This window comes from Ascaphus truei, chromosome 1 (assembly GCF_040206685.1).
Source record: "Ascaphus truei isolate aAscTru1 chromosome 1, aAscTru1.hap1, whole genome shotgun sequence".
In the NCBI taxonomy this organism is placed as follows: domain Eukaryota; kingdom Metazoa; phylum Chordata; class Amphibia; order Anura; family Ascaphidae; genus Ascaphus; species Ascaphus truei.
This window is the reverse complement of record NC_134483.1, coordinates 131,558,989-131,574,916: the sequence shown is the minus strand read 5'-3', so window position 1 is coordinate 131,574,916 and position 15,928 is coordinate 131,558,989. Positions and strand designations below refer to the sequence as shown.

The window sequence follows — 15,928 nt, the reverse complement described above, 5'->3', positions numbered from 1 at the left end:
GTGTGGGGGAGTTCCACAGGTAAGGAGCAGTGAGGGGAAAAGGTTTAAGGCGAGAGAGAGCAGCAGAGGTGAAAGTGGTTGAAAGGAGTCAGTTTTGGATAGAACGCAGGAGACAAGCAGTGATATAGCGAAAAATCAGAATGGATATGTAGGGAGTAGCAGATGAGTGGAGAGCCTTGAAGGTAAGGAGGAGAACTCTGTGGATGATCCGAAACTTGATGGGAAGCCAGGAGAGGGATTTAGAGGAGCATATGAGCAGAGACTGTTTGGTGAGAAAGTCAAATTATTCTAGCAGCACAATTTTGGATAGATTGCAAAGGAAAAAGTTGTGAGGCAGGGAGACCTGTTAATAGTATGTGACAATGATGCAGACTGGAGAGGATAAGGGCATGCATTAGAGTTTTAGCAGTAGCATGACAGAGGAAAGAGCGGATCTTAGCAATATTACGGAGGAAGAAGTGCCAAGTTTTAGCCACGCCATGAATGTGAATGGAGAAGGAAAGGGAAGAGTCAAATGTCACTCCTAGGTACCCGGATAGATGGTAGAACCATTTTACTGTGATGGAAAGAAGGAATATTGAGGAGAAGAAGCGACTCAGTGAGTAACGACACTGACTGGCACTGAGTTTGAAGTAGGGGAACCTGGTTCAATTCCCAGTGTCGGCTCCATGTGACCTTGGGCAAGTCAATTTATCTTCCTGTGCCTCAGACACCAAAAACATAGATTGTAAGCTCTGTGCCTGCAAAATGTCTCTGTAAAGCACTACGTAAAACTAGCAGCGCTATACAAGAACATGCTATTATTATTATTGTCAGATTTAGGGGGAAATATGAGGAGCTCAGTTTTAGCCATGAGGATATAGCCAGGAGGCAATCAAAGACTTGGGACTGGATTCCAGGTGTGAGGGCAGGGGTGGATAGATGGATCTGCGTATCATCTGCATAGAGATGATATCTAACGCCAAAAGAGTCAATGAGGTCACCAAGTGATAGTGTGTAGAGAGAAATGAGAAGTCCCAGAACAGCGCCCTGAGCTACACCACAGATAAATCAACAAATAGATCAACAGAAGACAAAGACACGTTAGCAACAGAGACGGAAAATGTGCGATAGGAGAGGTATAATGAGAATATATATATATATATATATATATATATATATATATAAAAACAGAAAAAGAGAGAGAGCGCACGGCCCATAGCATAACACTGTATGTTTATTATAATGGGGGAAGGAGGATGGGGGTGGGGGGGATTGGAAACGCACTCACAAGATTAAAATGTATAAAATGCAGTTTGTGATTTCATATCACCACCATCCGGTTCTGCATGCAGTATAACGTCTCTGAGGACTCCTCCAGGACTGCCAGACGTGTTCACCATGAACCAGGTATCAGGGGGCTCCGTTCGCCGTCTTTATGCTGTCCCGAAATCAGCTCTCCACTTCCAATGGCCGCTTGTAGTATTTCCACGCTTGGTTTGGCCTCGTGCGCGTGCGCAGCGTCGTCGTGACATAATTGCGCTGTCAGTTTCCCTGACGCGTTTCCTCACCAACGTGCGACTTTCTCAAAAAAAAGAAAAGTCGCCCGTTGGTGACAAAACGCGACAGGGAAACTGACAGCGCAATTACGTCACGACGACACTGCGCACGCGCACGCGCACGAGGTCTGCAACCCCGCCTTTCACCATTATATATCAAATGGAAAAACTGTACAGTATGTGTGTATATATAATACACACACAATATATATATATATATATATATATATATATATATATATATATATATATATATATTTATATTTATATATATAGCAAATGGAAATATAACAGTATGCTCATCTGCATGTCTTAGGCAGGCCTGCAACCCTGCCTTTCACCATTATCACCCAGCACACAGCACTTCCACTGAAGCAAGGGATTCTGGGAAATGACATGCAAATGAGCACACAGTGCCACTTTTTGCTTCAAAACCATTTTAAACATGGTTCCCTATAGGCTTAAGCTTGCTGCATGGTCACAGCTTTAAGCACAGCCAGGGTTAAGATGCATAGCCAGTAAACCCACCCACAGACAGCTGTTTCGACCTTAATGTATATATATATATATATATATATATATATATATATATATATATATGCAAATACAACTGTATGCTCATCTGCATGTCTTAGGCAGGTCTGCAACCCCACCTTTAACCATTATCACCCAGCATACAGCATTTCCACTGCAGCAAGGGATTCTGGGAAATGACATGCAAATAAGCACTCAGTGCCACTTTTTGCTTCAAAAACCATTTTTAACATGGTTCCCTATAGGCTTAAGCTTGCTGCATGGTCACAGCTTTGAGCACAGCCAGTGTTAAGGCGCATACCCAGAAAACCACCCACAGACAGCTGTTTCGACCTTAATGGGTCTCATCAGTGTGGGGCTGGTTAACTGGGTATGCACAGAAGCTATACATACATACATATATATACGTACATACAAACATACACACACACACACACACACACACATTGTAAAAGGGTAGATCCCCTGTCATGTAATAATGCAAATAGGAACAATCTCCTCACCGGGGAGGAGGTAGAGCAGCGGGCACTGCCGTGCAGCAATAAAGCAAAGGCTGGACTGTGCTATGAAATTGTTTGTTGATGCAGGGATAAAAAAGGGAAGGGATGGCACCCCCGCGCCTCTAACGCGTTTCTCCCACGCTGGGGCTTTCTCAAAGAGTAACCATTACTTGCTGCCCCACTTCCTGATATACCTACAGTACTGAAACCCGGAAGTGACATCACTCAACCAGTGTTTGCAGGATCTCCCAGTGATTGCATGGAGGGAGCCTACACACCCGGTGAGTGACGCCACAATCATGATTAATCAGTAGTGGAAGTGCAGACACTTAATGGCAATTAAATTGCCAATGTAACAACGTTTAAAAACATTTAAACATATCTGTTAATACTTACATACACACACACACACACACACACACACACACACACACACACACACACACACACACACACACACACACACACACACACACACACACTGTAAAAGTGTAGATCCCCTGTCATGTAATAATGCAAATAGAAACATATTTTCAGAGCCTGAGACAGCAATGAGCAGGTTAAAGCCAGTGGGCTGTCTTAATTGGCCTGCTCAGCTGCCTCATTAGCCTGAGATTATACCCAAGTGCTGCAAGGTGGCAGCGCTATTCTGCGACATCAACCAGTGCTGCCGCCGAGCAGCATCTTGATAATACCAGGGAGAGAGAGCAGAGGAGTCATGGAGGCGTGGCCATGGGCCGTTTGCCCTCATTGGCGCGACCGTCGCCAGCAGTATGAGCAGATCCATAGGATTTTTGCTTTTTGCTCTCACCGCCTCCTCTCCTCCACGATCTCGGTGTCTCACTCGGGAGCAAACCGCCTGCGGTGAAAAGTGTTGAGTTTGTGAGCACCAGAGAAGGAAGGACGTTGATGCAGTGCTGCTTGTCATCCGGGGATCCAACCCAGAAGTGCGGGAGATCCACAGTGAGAAGCCGAGATCGTGGAGGAGTGGAGGCGGTGAGAGCGCCATCCACCTCGGATCTATGCCTGATTTGTGTTTCTCATGCTTTTAATTGATTGACACCACGTGAGTGTTGAATTGTACATGTTATTTTTATATATGGATAAAAGTATTACCAGTCTGCACTATTTGTCATTTTACTTATCTGCAAAGGTTCTCCCTTTTAAGACTGCCAGCAACTATCAAATTGCCACTGATTTGGAAATGCTTAAAAGAGTGGGGAATATGTGAGTATATCCCCACTTAATCTATGCACATCTTATTTGTGAACATCAGACATATTACATTATTGTGTGTTGTTTCTTATATTTTCGGTAACTACATATACGCTCCCCACAACCTGGAAATCTATTTGTTAGGTCATGCCTAAATTACGTCAAGCACTCTCAAAATGACTTATTTAAGGGTCTGGACCAGAGTAATGCTAAGACATAGTTAATGTCACATTATGGGAAGATAACAATGTTATGCTACAATAATGTGATGTTAAGCCTATGCTAATGAGATGTCGAACGTCTGTTTTTGCACATAATTAGCTTTGAGTATACGCGTTAACCACAGGAAACAATGTCAATTCCTGTTTTAGGTAACGCCACATCATGAGCCCTGATTTAACGTACTGTAGCTTTGTGGATCTAGACCAGAGAGTGACAAAGAGAAAGAAGACAGATTACTTCCAGCACTTATATTACTCAATGGCTGGAATCTTTATTTTCTTTTTTCAAACCTGATTACCCTCAAAATTGGTCATATTATCTTGAGTACTAAATACAGAATGGGGAGTCCCAAGGGCAAACAATTGTTTTTGTGGGTGAACACTTAAAATAAAATGTTTGGGCTCTCCCCGGCCTAAAAAATAGTGTTATAAAACATTGGGATCCAATATATTTTGGGAATTCCACCATACTGTACTTACCAAGAATGCCATAGTTATAAATAGGTTGGGCTATTCAATCTAATTTGCATACAAAAAAAGTGGTAAACAACAAGCGACATAAGGGTTAATTCTTAGAAATCTTCTATAATGATGCAATTATGTGGGGGGGGAGGGAGAGGGAGGGAAGGAAGGTATGGTTGGAGATATCACACTTTTCTACCATAGGGTTATATAACCAAAGCACCCGCTTTCCCTCAGCCTCCACGCGCGAGAAATGTCTATGGACTCGAGTAAGGCAAGATTGAAACTAAATGTATTTTGTGCGAGTGTGTGAATCTGGTGGATGTGGGTAGTTACTTTAATGTATGTATATATACATACACACATATACATATATACATATACACACACACACATTGATATATATATATATATATATCAAAGAAAAAAGTAGCGCCACTAATCATAACAACAATATACCCAATTATATATAAAACCAGATATACATAAACAATATTAAAATTAAATAACCTCTACAAAAAAAAACAAATATATAATTAAGGTTATAACAGATAAAGGTATACCAGATACCAGTACATTAAAAGTCCCAGGTAATGGTTCAATTTCAAAATCCAGGTGTTGGCTGCTTTCAGAAGGGAGGAACCACCTCCTAAAGTAATCTAAAAGAAAGAAAAAAAGCGCACGGCCCCTGGTGCATTATTGTTACACTTTAATTAAAATATGAGGGGAGGGAAGGAAAAAGGCTCACTCACAAACATAGCATGTATAAGAGCGTATTGTGAACTATAATAGTCACCGCCAACTGGACAAGTCCTCCAAACGAATCCTCACAGTACAGGAAACAAATCACCTGCAAGATATCACTAGCTGAGCTGCCAATGATCTAGCCACAGGACTCTCAGGTCTTGGAGCCCCTGAAGACAGGCTGAATGCTGTGAGCTCCACAGCGGAGACATGGTCCGGCCGAGATCTGGTCTCCAACGTGATGACGTAGCCTGCTGCTTCCGTACGACGTCCTGACGCGTTTCGTCTCGCTAGGAGACTTTCTGAAAGGCCAGAGAGTCCTGTGGCTACATCATCGGCAGCTCAGCTAGTGATAAAAAATGTTTTAAGGAATAATAATTTTCTTGTGACTAACAGGGACTGAGGGTCCGGCGGGCACGAGAAGAGGGTTCGGCGGGCACGAGGCGAGGGTCCGGCGGGCACGAGGCGAGGGTCCGGCGGGCACGAGGCGAGGGTCCGGCGGGCACGAGGCGAGGGTCCGGCGGGCACGAGGCGAGGGTCCGGCGGGCACGAGGCGAGGGTCCGGCGGGCACGAGGCGAGGGTCCGGCGGGCACGAGGCGAGGGTCCGGCGGGCACGAGGCGAGGGTCCGGCGGGCACGAGGCGAGGGTCCGGCGGGCACGAGGCGAGGGTCCGGCGGGCACGATGAGAGTCCTGCTTAGCGGGTGCGTTCACAACGGACACATTCACATTAGGAACGGCGGCTGGGACATTTAAAGATGGTGATGGCAAAGAAATGTGAAGAAGCGGCGACGTGTCCAGCGGTGAGTTTTCCCCACGGCGACTTGCGATATAGCAGAGAGGCAGCGGCAGTTTGGTCGCAGCCAAACATCCTAGATCGGGGGAACACGCATTTAAAAGGAGCGATTCATGCACTATCCTACATGTGTGGTTTTAAATTAATCTGTTCTGTAGTATTAGATAATCATTTTTTAATTCAACTCTTAATGCCATTTTTAATTAGTTTAAATATACTAAGCATCCTTTGATTTCTATGGCAGGTTTAGCCCACCTCCCCAGCAGTGCAAGATCTGTGCCACACTTTCCTGTTTGTGATAATTTGTTGCCAATGTCCCCAGCAGTTTGAGCTGCAAACTGTAACAATAGGCAATGTTACCTTAGTAATATAAGAATACATGGTAGCTGCTGAGTTACACTGACTGAAAGATTGATTGAAACTGAAGGCAGCCATTTAGTGAACCCGGGGAAGCAGGATTTTGCTGATCAATCACGGGTGAACGAATTAGCAGCTTAAGTAATTCGTTTTCAATAAAGGTAAATAAATGCTGCATATATTAAAACAAACAAAAAAATGTATTTAACATTTTTTTTAAATGTCGCTTGGACAGCCTCTTTAATAAGGCTCCAAACTGCACCTCAGTGTGGGCACTGTAACTGTCAATTACTGCCAGAGCTTCCAAAGTCACGCCCCACAATGCCGTGCCGCTGTGGATGAAAAGCACTGTGGGGAACAACTTTAGAAGCTCCTGCTGTAATTGACAGCTATATCGCCCATGCTAAGGTGCAGTTTGGGCAGACCCCACACAAGCTCATGTACCCACTATGCTGCCTGGGATCTGCCATTGCAGTTTTTTTTTTTGGCAAACCCCTTGCAATACCCTAGGGATTTCTGAACCCCCAGTTAGGAATCACTATAATAGACCTTTTACCAAAACTAAATGGCAAAAAATAATGTAATACCTTTGATGCCTGTGGCTACAAATGCATTGCAAAGGAATGCTTTTAAGGCACGAAAGGAGTTAACATACAACATAAACACCCTACAAATAAAACACAAATGCATAACATCCATCTGTGCAAATGTTAAGCCTTTAGTAGCCCAAGTGTCCAACTAGTCATATGTTTACCACTTGGGTTTCTAATGTGTTAATATATTAAGTTCAACATTTGAAATATGTATTATCTATCATCCATTTTAGGTTAGCTTTGTCTATAGTGGCCATTATATACTGTACGTTGGCAAGATTGGCCTTTTGCCAGCGGGGTGCCGTGTAGGTGATTCTGCTTTCAGCTTCAAAGTGTGGGAACTACTGCTTTAAAATCACCTAATCAATTTACACTTTTGGAGACAGGGAAAAAATGCGTTGCAAATGACAAGTCAAGAATAAAACTTGAGCTGGACCGGGTGAGCAAACCATAACTAAGTAACACGTGCAGCGCTAAAATAGATTTCACATAAAAAATGGGGGCTGAACGTTAAAGGAAACAGTTTAAGCAAAAATCTAGCTGGGGCTGACCCTCCACAGTGAGCAATTTTACCCAACCCTACACACAAATTCAACCTTTGGCCTTTCAGTAGGTTTATAAACATGTATGCATACAGTAAGGCTGCGCTTATACAGCCGGCGCCGTCACCCATCGCGACGAGTTGTATTTTGCAGTTTAGGCGACGTCGCCGGATGACATCATAAAAGGGGAGGGCAGAGGCACGGAGAAGTTCCCAATTGGCCGCAAGGGAAGACTGTTGCCGAAAAAATCAAATATCAGTCACTACCAGACTTCTGGTAGCACTGTCGCTCCGTCGCCGTCGAGTGCACTATAAGCGCTGCCGACAATGCATTTGTTTTGCCGCGACGGTGATGTCATGTCGGCGGCACTATAAGCGCAGCCTAAGTATGTCATCAATAATGTAGCTGTACTTTTTAGCTAAAGGTTCCGAATTCAAACCATTAGCAGCAGGAAACAGAATTACATTCTAATGACCGACCATTCTATGCTGATACCCAGATGACAAAACAATTGAAAGTATTTATAGGCAGACCCTTTTTTGAAATATCGCCTCAAAATATCAGAGGTAACTGCTGTCCACTGGTGGTGCTACATAATAGAAAATGTAGAGCAAAAACTTGTGTCACAATAAAGCCATACACAATTAACGTTTGGGACCAGAATAGCAACTAACAAGTTAACCTTCTTAAAAAAATTACTTTTTAGTTCAGGCAATGCAGATGTGTCAGAAAACTTGGGTTCATGCCTTTAAGTGGCAAACAAACAATTAAAGAAATGCATTCTGTTTGTTCAGGAACTAACCATACCTAGCGGTTCATATTAAACTGACAAAAAAGACAAGTTGAGTTGTAGCAGGCAATCATGTGTTAAGGGGCAGATGCTTATCAAGACAGATCGCTTCAAAAGACAAGTTATAACATCTCCCTGATTACAGACTTTGGGGATTCGGGGGGTCATCCCCATGCAGTCTATTCTTATCATTACAGAGTACTATTATCTAAAATATTTCGTGTTATTTGCAATTCTCAGAAATGTCAGGTATAGATGTGAGAACGGCAAATATACCCTGACTGTCAGCATGTAAAACGTGTTAAGATAAAGTTTTCAAGTATCAGATAAGTGATTTCACTCAGGCATATAAAGGAGATAGTCACCTTTGGGTTCATCAAATTCCCCGGAACGCAAGGATGCGGATACCTGGTGATTACGGGGAGAGTTATGGAGTGTATTTTATACTTTCTGATTAAATTGGAAATGATATAATTCCCTTGTCCCAACTGAGTTAATCGTAAAAATGTCTCTCAGAGGAGAAAAAGAAACGGAGTACAGGCCACTCCTCTACATGCTTGTCATGGATCTGGAATCTCTCACAAATCAAAGTTCTTTGGAAGAGTTTCTGTCTAAACCCCGAAAGGCAGATTCTACCTAATTGAGCATATTATGTGCTTGGATCTCAATTTCTTTTCATGACCCCTAAAGCGGCCTGTTACAAGACTTTTGGTGGGGATGTATATAGGTCTTCTGTTTAACTCCATTTTATTTAAAAAACAAACAAACCAACAAAAAACTAAAACCTGTTCGACCCTATACTATATAATTTTTCAATATTTTTTCTGTAACAAGCAAGTTGGGAAAACTGGGAGGCTAGTTGTTGTTAACCGCTTTCACACACGAGCACCCGGGTAAGCATGTACAGTATGTGACAACTTCCATCTTGGATTTTTTAATGTCATTTATGACACTGGAAAGTTGACGTCCATTCATTGATAAATCAATGCGGCTTCTACATCTTCTGGAGCAGCACAAACTTTTCATTCCTCAGCCTTCAAACACTAAGAGGCTATATAAGAATTCACTACAAAAGTGATTGTAATATCTGTATTTTATTCTTTGTAGTTAGGAGGCAACTATCTTTGCATTCTGAGAATACCGGAACGTTTTGGTTTCTGCTTCTTCTGTAACAGCGCACATCTGATCATTCCTTCTCTGCTGCCATTTAAAATATCAGGTGAACAAGGGGCCAATGGAGAGATTTGTGCCGTCGCAGAAATCTCAATGACGTCTAGACCATAAATTATATCACAAATTATAGATCTTACCTCCTGAGGCGAGACAGGGTCACCTGTTATTACATTTTATATTTCCTTCTGAATAGCTCCACTGGTATACAAGTATATTCTACAACTTTTAGGGTAAACAGGGACATGTGACTGTAAACTGTTAATAATAAAATGACAGGTTATTATATGATAGTTTATTTGTGACGCGCGATACAATGGGGGTACAGAGTTATGTATATTACATAAACAGTTAAATACAAATGAGAACAGACGTGCACGAACAGAAACGAGATAATGAGGGCCCTACTGTATATACGTCCTCCATATGTGGTATTTACAATGGCCATAGAATATTACACAATTTATCTGTATACTCAGGTGAATCTTGGTTAACACATCAAAACAATACCAAGACTAGTTTACCCAAGGTCAGCACATGTGCATCCTTGGGCATATAAAATCATGGCATTGACACAGTGGCCTTCCAAGATCCATTCATACAAGGTCAGCAGATGTGCATTACGTTTATCTGATTTAATGGCTCCATTTTTTTCAGCAAAAAGACAAGTATTCGAGTATTAATAAACGGCTGTTGTTAACTCATTGCAAAGGCACATTTATGGTAATAAAACTGCAGTCTGACAAATATTGTTGTGTTACCATTTACTGCAAACAAAGATAACTGCAGAGAAGATCTTAATTCAGAAACAATAGTACGTACAAGTGGTACATGCAAGTAAGAAAATACTCTCATGACAAGAAATGAAATGCCGAAGGTGTTAAGAGCACTTAAAATGTATCTATAATACATAATGAAGTTAAAAGAGACATAATGACTAAGGGACTAAAAATAATACACTTTGTATTGACCTTCTATTAGGTCCCAACACACACAAGGAGGATTCGAGTTCACTATGCTCTATGGACCAGATTCACTAAGCTCTGTTTACCTCTTTAATGTGACAGCCTAAGTAAATGCTTGTTAATAATAATAACGCAATATTCACTAAAGCAATGGAAAAAAAAATGACGTTAACCAGGAGTTATTCCGGTTAAAAAAAATGGTGCTTGCTAGAGCCGTTATTCTAGATGATATGCAAATGAGCTCGTTATAGCCTGAGAGATAGTCCTCCCATATTCACTAAGCTCCGTTAAGGTTAACTTCAGGAAGTAAGGTCATCTTACACTGAAAAAAGCGCTCTTAGCCCTCTAGGTATGTCTAACAAAATGCCATCACCTTGTATTATAGACCAGCGGCGTGCAAGATTTTTCTGCTGAGGTGCGGTGTCTGCAGAGGCCCTGCGCTCTTCCCCACGGCATTTAAATTACGTGCCGGGGGATCGCGTGAGGCCTCTGCAGTGTCTCCTACCTTGTCTTTGGCGACACGTCACCATGGCAATTGTGGGGGGGGCGCAGCACACAAAGTTTGCGCATCCCTGTTATAGACAAAGCTGTAGGTAGTTTGAACATCTATTTTACATAATGGTTATTATGTAAAACGACATCACACCCAACTCTTGCGTTTCTCCAAACCAGACACTGAGATGGGGCTTTTGCAGGAGAGGGAAGTGGGAAACCTGCTAATTGAACAGTTCAATTTGAACTACAGTAGGCTAAATATATTCAAATGATTTGTTGGCATATTTCCCTGCCATCTACCCACATAGTGTATAGGTTAATCCAGTGGTCGCGCAAGACGCTTAGACGCAGTGAGCACTGGATACATCTACCTCTGAGACACGGTTTCTGCTGCATTTTCAATCCTATACATGAGGAAATTCAATTTTTGGATGATGGTACAAGCTAGACTATGCAGCGAGTCAACTCTCACATTTTAATTTGGTCTGTAACGGTTTCATACGCCTATAACATATTTTATCTTTAACAGTTCATGCAATGTCTTTATTTATAATGTATAACCCTGTTCACTTAATGTAACCATGTATTATTTGTCATCATAACTCTATGCACAGGACATACTTGAAAACGAGAGGTAACTCTCAATGTATTACTTCCTGGTAAAACTTTTTATAAATAAATAAAAACGAGAGGCTCTATACTGTACGTAAGCGATTTAATCCAGATTTGTTTGCGAGTGCATTTGATCCTATCTATTAATTTTCTTATTAATTAAATAGATTTACACTATGGAGCATGTGCATCTTTTTGTATTTATACTATTTGAAGGTATATATGGCCCTGGGCCGTCTTCCAAAACGATCTCTCGTTTTTGCATATACCGGTAATTACATTAATGAATAAGGCGATAACTCAGGGGGGGGAAATACAGCCGTTCCGGTTTTAGGCAAATTCACGTTATTTGCCTATGTTTCTGACACAAGTCTGTGTTTTCTTTTTTTACGTTTCCAAATGAAATAACATAATTTTTAAATTTCTGGAAACCAGCACTTAAAATGAATTAAAATAGTAAAATAGAATTGCAAAAGTCCTCATTTTTAATTAAGGTTTTTAAGGGTCTACCTACTGTATCTGGACAAGTTTAGAGGGGTAAAATGTACGCAAAGTATCATTTTAATGTTGCTGTTCTTACCATGAATGTAGGGTTACTTTAACTGCTGGCATGTTATGGTGGTATAGTCTGTGATATTCTGCGTTATCACAGTCATTAAAACCTATGGAAACTCATTGAAATTCTGCTTTTGAACTAAATACTCTTCAATTATCAGCAAGTAAGAAGAAGCTGTCATGAGCTGTATCATGCTAAAATGTTATCCCTTGAGCATCACTAGGAGTTAGGAAAAGGTGATATGACATACATTTTAATAATAACTTTACTTCATATAGTGCTTTTCTCCCAATGGGACACAAAGCGCTTCACAGTTACAGTATAATGAACGGTACGCAGCACATAGGAACTTTACAGACACAGTCCCTGCCCAGGTGAGCTTACAATCTACGTTTTTGGTGCCTGAGAGATAAAGTGACATGCCCAAGGTTACAAGAAGCCGACACTGATATTTGAACAAGTTTCCCTGCTTCACACTCATTGTCGTTTCTATCACAATCAGTGTCTTTACTCACAGAGTCGCTCCTTCACTCCACTTTGCAGTCACCTCTGTCCCACTACAGTAGCTCTCCCTTTTTCGAAGTAAATCTACTTCTTTAGCTAAATGTGTCAAATATAAAAAATGAAGCAATAAGCTTATTACATATGATGCAAATAGCTGCAGAATATGGAACAGTGCAACAAAACAAACTTTGACAAGTTTCATTTTCTAAATCAAAACTTCTTCACTCATATAGATTATGTAAAATACTTTGAAACATTTTACGAATTTTGCAAACAAAACAAGATTTTTTTTTTTTTTTTTTACATAATGTAATTTATTTGTAGTGAGGAAATAATTTGTTTTCCCCTCATGAGATATAATTGGATGATAATTTCACTGGGGTTTTTTGTTTGTCTTCCTCTGGATCAAAATACTGTAAATACAAATATATGATAAAAATAACTTGTCTAAATTTAGCATATATTGAATTTAATTAACATATATGTCTTTTTTTCAACCTCATCTACTACTGTATGCAACTATGTAACACATTTATAATTCTACAATTGGCTGAAATTCCCCTACAAATAAAGAGTGAATAATTACATAACAATTCCTATTAAATGTTTACCTGGCTGTGCCATGAATACACAAGTTTGACCTTTCCTTTTGCTAAATATTAGGATCGAGATGTAACACCCCAGCTTTGTCTACATTGAAATTATTTGCTCCTACAGTACAGTATGTCTCTGTAGACGTGAGGTTGACTATAATATTTGTTGAAACATAATATCTATGCTAAGGCAGGACATCTGAAACTAAGCATTTACAGAAAAAAAACAGCCATCCACCTTTTTTTGCCTCAAAGAATGGTATGTGTATATTACAGTACATTACAGCAATAGAGTGATATCCTGAACCCAATATGTATATGTATGTATATATAGTGCAGAATAAATGAGTTCTTCAGTATTAGGTGATACCTTTTTTATTGGACTAACAATTTATGTCATAGGACAAGCTTTCGAGAGTTCTCTCTTCTTCAGGTCAACAATACCTGAAGAAGAGAGGAGAACTCTCGAAAGCTTGTCCTATGACATAAATTGTTAGTCCAATCAAAAAGGTATCACCTAATACTGAAGAACTCATTTATTCTGCACTATAGCAACTGGACTAACACGGCTATTTTCTGCTTTATGTATATACTAGCTGAGAGACCCGGCGTTGCCCGGGATGTAAATGCGTAATAGGTAGTATTATTTATAAATCGTGGAACAATAGGTGACTGTTTGTTGTAAAGGTTGGATAATAATATTGAAAAGAAAGATGGAAGAAAATGTAATACGATGTTGTATAAAAATGGTTTATTGTAACCACACCACAGTACAATGTATATTTTGGTGCCATAAGTGATGTAAAAATCTGAGTCGTGTGTCCTGCTAGGGTGTGAGGCGGCGGGTGGCGCGTGGGTTGTGAGTGCTGTCTGTGAGTGGGGGTCCTGCTAGGGTGTGAGGCGGCGGGTGGCGCGTGGGTTGTGAGTGCTGTCTGTGAGTGGGGGTCCTGCTAGGGTGTGAGGCGGTGGGTCAGTGATGTAGGGGCGGGAGGCAGCAGGCGGGAGGGGGGGAGGTGGTGGGAAGGGGGGGAGGTGGTGGGAAGGGGGGGAGGTGGTGGGAAGGGGGGGAGGTGGTGGGAAGGGGGGAGGGTGGAGGTGGTGGGAAGGGGGGGAGGTGGTGGGAAGGGGGGGAGGTGGTGGGAAGGGGGGGAGGTGGTGGGAAGGGGGGGAGGTGGTGGAAAGGGGGGGAGGTGGTGGGAAGGGGGGGAGGGGTGAGGTGGTGGGAAGGGGGAGGAGGTGGGAAGGGGGAGGCGGAGGGTGGGAAGGGGGAGGCGAAGGGTGGGAAGGCGGGGGGTGGGAGGAGGTGGGAAGGCGGGGGGTGGGAGGCGGTGGGATGGCGGGGGGTGGGAGGCGGTGGGAAGGGGGGTGGGAGGCGGTGGGATGGCGGGGGGTGGGAGGCGGTGGGAAGGGGGGGGAGGTGGTGGGAAGGAGGGGGAGGTGGTGGGAAGGGGGGGGAGGGAGGCGGTGGGAAGGGGGGTGGGAGGCGGTGGGAAGGGGGGTGGGAGGCGGTGGGAAGGGGGGGTGGGAGGCGGTGGGAAGGGGGGGAGGCGGTGGGAAGGGGGGGGAGGCGGTGGGAAGGGGGGGAGGCGGTGGGAAGGGGTGGGGGGAGGCGGTGGGAAGGGGTGGGGGGAGGCGGTGGGAAGGGGGGCTGGGAGGCGGTGGGAAGGGGGGGGGGAGGCGGTGGGAAGGGGGGGAAGGGGGGAGGTGGTGGGAAGGGGGGGTGGGTGGGAAGGGGGGAGGTGGTGGGAAGGGGGGGGGGGTGGGAAGGGGGGGGGGCGGTGGGAAGGTGGAGGGGAGGCGGTGGGAAGGGGGGGGGAGGCGGTGGGAAGGGGGGGGGAGGCGGTGGGAAGGGGGGGGGGGGAGGCAGTGGGAAGGGGGGGAGGCGGTGGGAAGGGGGGGTGGAGGGGAGGTGAAGGGGGGGTGGAGGGGAGGTGAAGGTGGGGGGGTGGAGGGGGGGTGAAGGGGGGGTGGAGGGGAGGGAGTGGAAGGGAGGTGAAGGGGGGGAGTGGAAGGGAGGTGAAGGGGGGGTGGAAGGGAGGTGAAGGGGGGGTGGAAGGGAGGTGAAGGGGAGGTGAAGGGGGGGGTGGAGGGGAGGTGGTGAAGGGGGGGTGGAGGGGGGGGTGGAGGGGGGGGAGGTGAAGGGGGGTGGAAGGGAGAAGTGGAGTGAGGGGAGGTGAAAGGGGGTGAGGGGAGGTGATGGGGGGTGAGGGGAGGTGAAGGCCGCTCACTCACCCGTCCGGCAGGTCCCACGTGGATCTGAGGCGGGAGGCAGCGTGTTGTGGCCGCTCTCCCGCTGTGTCCCGGGCGCTCGCTCGCTCCCCCGCTGACTGTAGCGGCGCCGGGGGGGGGGGGGTATCAGGGAGACACTGACACTGGAGGGGAGGGGGGGTGGAGGGGAGGTGAAGGGGGGGTGGAGGGGAGGTGAAGGCCGCTCACTCACCCATCCGGCAGGTCCCACGTGGATCTGAGGCGGGAGGCAGCGTGTTGTGGCCGCTCCCCCGCTGTGTCCCGGGCGCCGCCATCTTGGGCACTCGGCGCCGCGAGGCAGCCTGCCTGGCCACTGGCTGTTCCCCCGCCGGGGAGGGGTGAGTTGTAGCGCCGGGGAGGGGGGGCATGTATATGTGTGGGGGGGGAGAGGTGGGAGATATAGAGGGGGGGTCTCGCACGGCCGCTGACACTGGGTGGGGGGGGGGGGCGCTGAAGGGGTAATAATAGTGTGTGTGTCCCGCTGACTGTAGCGGC

The 15,928-nt window shown here is 44.6% G+C and overlaps 1 protein-coding gene across 6 annotated transcripts in view; it reads right to left on the bottom strand.

Annotated features, from left to right (window-relative positions):
* The window catches only part of CNTLN (centlein), a 307,481-nt gene that overhangs the window by 43,483 nt on the left and 248,070 nt on the right, over nucleotides 1-15,928 (bottom strand). The window lies entirely within an intron of this gene.